A 3,507-nucleotide genomic window follows, 5' to 3' on the forward strand; every position below is an offset into this window, starting at 1 on the left:
GCTCTCATAGTCTTGTCAAGATTAAAAGTTATGCTTTCATCTCCCACTTCTAGAGTGAGCTCACCATGTTTCACATCAATCACCGCACCCCCGGTGTGTAGGAAAGGTCTTCCTAGAATGATTGGAATGTGAGCTCACCTTGTCTTCATTTTTCTTTGAAATTTCTTCTCCATCTTTAGAGTTTTGCACAATTTCTTCCTTATCACTAGCTTCCACAACTTCATCCTCAACTTGCTTCCTCGGTGCTTCATACCTTGTACCACTTCTCAAGTGAATGGCACTAACCGTTTCATGTCTTGGGGGATTACTTTGAGGTGGTAATTGCCCCTTTTGTCTTTGTGAGCTTGAAGATGCTAGTTGAGTCAATTAGGTTTCCAACATCTTGGTGTGAGCTAGGATGTTGTTGATGGTGGTTTCCTTTGCTTGACTATCTTTTTGCATTTGAGTGAAAAATTCTTGTTGATTCTTTTGCATTTGGAGGACCGCTTTTTGAACATCAAAACCTTGGTCATTTTGGTGAATGTATGGATTTTGATTTTGGTAACCTTGGTTTTGGTTGTAAAAGGGTCTTTGATTTTGGTTTCTCATGGGAGGTGGGGTGTATGTTGTTTGAGGGTTTTGAACATTTTGGCTTTTGTATGAGAGATTTGGATGGAATTTGGTGTTCTCATTGTAATAGTTGGAATAAGGGGTACCACTCTTGTATGCTTGGAAAGCATTCACTTGTTCATTTGTTCCCCTACATTCACTTTGGTCATGTCCCAAAGTTCCACAATTCTCACATATCCCACTTGGGATTGATGAAGATGCCGTCATGGCATTAACATGATGCTTTGGTGATTTTGAGGCTTCTTCAAGTCTAGCCATAGCTTTTTCAAACTTCAAATTGATGGTGTCAATGTGAGCACTAAGTTGAGCACCCAATTGAGTAACGGAGTCCACTTCATGCTTTCGTCCTCTAGTAGCCTTGCGAGGTCTACTATATTATGAGTTATGGACCGCCATTTCCTCAATTTTGTTCCATGTTTGATTGTCATCAACTTCGGTGAACATTCCATTTGATCCCATGTTGAGAATGTTCCTTGAATCTTCATATAAACCGTTCCAAAATTGTTGTACCAAGAACCATTCGCTAAGTCCATGGTGAGGACATGAGCGACAAATTCCCTTGAACCGCTCCCAAGCTTCATACAAAGATTCTTCATCCCTTTGCTTAAAACCCGTAATTTGAGCTCTTAGCATGTTAGTCTTTTCCGGTGGGTAGAATTTTTTGTAGAAAGCTAGAGCCAACTTCTTCCAAGAATCAATTCCGAGAGTGGCCTTATCAAGGCCCTTCAACCATTGTTTCGCGGTGCCAATTAGATAAAAAGGAAATAAGATCCATCGAATTTGGTCTTGAGTTACTCCGGTTGAGAAATCGCATCACAATAGTCACAAAAGGTTTCCATATGAGAATGAGGGTCTTCACTAGGCATCCCCACAAATTGGCTCCTTTCGACTAATTGGATAAAGGCGGATTTGGCAATAAAATTTCCGGTTAGATGTTGTGGTGTGGGAGTACCATTGGGTAGGTTCTCCTCGGTGGGTACGGAATAGGATGAAAACTTAGGCATTGTAGGTTGATTTTGGGTGGTATTTTGTAATGGGTCCTCCTCACCTTCTCTTGCAAAAGGGTTGATGAACTCAATAGTTGGTTGAATATCTACAACATCACCAATACCTCTCAAATTCCTCCTAGCAAGTCTCCTATTGGTTGTCAAAGTTCTTTCAATTTCACGATCAAAAGGTAACAAATCACCTTGTGACCTTCTAGACATGCAAAATATCAAACAACTTGAAAACAATTAGAACAAACCTTGAGGAGTTTTACTTCCCCAAGGCAAAGAAAGACACAACTAATAACAATATAAGGAAATCTAAATCAATTTAACACCGTCCCCGGCAACGGCGCCATTTTTGATCGGTCCGTTTCGTGTTCACAATTAAATAGATGTGGTCGTTGGGTCACGTACGAATCAAAACACAATTTATAGCTTCACACACAACTCTACAATTAGTAAAGAGGCAAGTAAAGGTCGGATCCCAAGGGACGGGAATTGAGATGAGATTTCTATTGAAACTAGTGGTGTCTTAGGGGTGTCACAATTTGGGTTGATGTAGAAGGTCACTAATTAAAATAGCAATGGAAATAAACAAGCAAGATGAATTAAAAGGGTTGTAAACAATTGATAAAAAGCACTAAGGTGTCATGGGGTCATAGGGGAATCATGGCAATTGATCATACAAACATGTTCTCAAATTATAAGCAAGCAATTATTGTTGTGATGGATTGAGTTGGGTTATATCTTACAATCCTAGGAAAGTTTGGGTCCCGGAGCCGAATCGATTAGATTGTACAACACCTACAAGTCGACTTAATCTTCCCTACTCAACAACATGCATGGTCTAATGAGACTCGAGTTGGTTTATGTCTTACAAGTCTCATTGAAAAGATAGGTGATGGGTAAAAAATGCAAGGATTCATAGGCTCACATTTCATCAAACATAACATGTGCATGAGTTGAGATCAAAACAAGCAAGTAAATAAAACATGAAAGCATATTAATTTAAGCATGAATCATTCCCCATGTTGGTTTCCCCTAATCACCCATTAACCCTAGCTAAGAGACTACTCACTCATTATCATGTTGATCATGCTAGCAAGGTTGTCAATCATACCAACAAAATGAAACATGATGAACAAATGAAAGTAATTAACAATAATTAAAAAGGGATTAAGAGGATTATACCTACTAATGATTCCAATAATAAAGCAAAGATAAAAGAAGTACTTGATGCTTTATTGAGAGGTAGTCAATCTCCCAATAATAACCCAAATAATCTTCAATTACCCAAAATAAAGGATGAACAAAAGAGAGATTAAGGAAATAAAACTTGTATTAAAACTTGATTAATTGTTGATTACAAAACTAAAGAGAGATTTGATTGGTATTAACTACTCTAAGATTTGATAAGAAGAACCTGCTCTTCTAATTAGACTAATGGGGTATTTATAGTGGAAATTAGGGGGATGCATTAGGGTTAACTAAGGGCTAAACTAGTAATTACACTTTTTAGATTGAGCAGGGAGGAGCCGGTATTTTTCGAAGGAAGGGCTTCTTTCTTTGTAGCTTGGAGAAGACGAAATTGCGCTGTACAAGAATCCGTGCGTTTTGGAGTCGGGACGGGCGGATTCTGGCGGGGGAAAACGGGCGTCTTCAAGGGAATCCGGTCGGATTCTGGTGGCTGCTAACCCGGGCGTCTTTGGAGGAAAACGCACTGATTGTGCTTGTGGAGGACGGGCGGATTGTGGAGAAACCGCTCGGATTGTACCTCAGCAATCTTTCTTCTTCTTTTCTTCCCTTTTCTTCATAAAATCCTTGGAGATTTCCTCGGGGACTCAAGGATCCTTTATCAACATTGCTCATCTACTATAATATGTACAAAGGCCTTCTAATCTTATCTCTC

The 3,507-nt window shown here is 39.4% G+C and overlaps 1 non-coding gene across 1 annotated transcript; it reads left to right on the forward strand.

Moving 5' to 3' along the window:
• The first annotated feature begins 1,135 nt into the window (after positions 1–1,135).
• Positions 1,136–1,242, forward strand: LOC141625456 (small nucleolar RNA R71). The gene has a single exon (XR_012535240.1). It is a non-coding gene; the product is annotated as a small nucleolar RNA R71 (small nucleolar RNA).
• The last annotated feature ends 2,265 nt before the right edge of the window (positions 1,243–3,507 follow it).

The sequence above is a fragment of the Silene latifolia genome, chromosome 1, assembly GCF_048544455.1.
Source record: "Silene latifolia isolate original U9 population chromosome 1, ASM4854445v1, whole genome shotgun sequence".
Lineage (NCBI taxonomy): Eukaryota > Viridiplantae > Streptophyta > Magnoliopsida > Caryophyllales > Caryophyllaceae > Silene > Silene latifolia.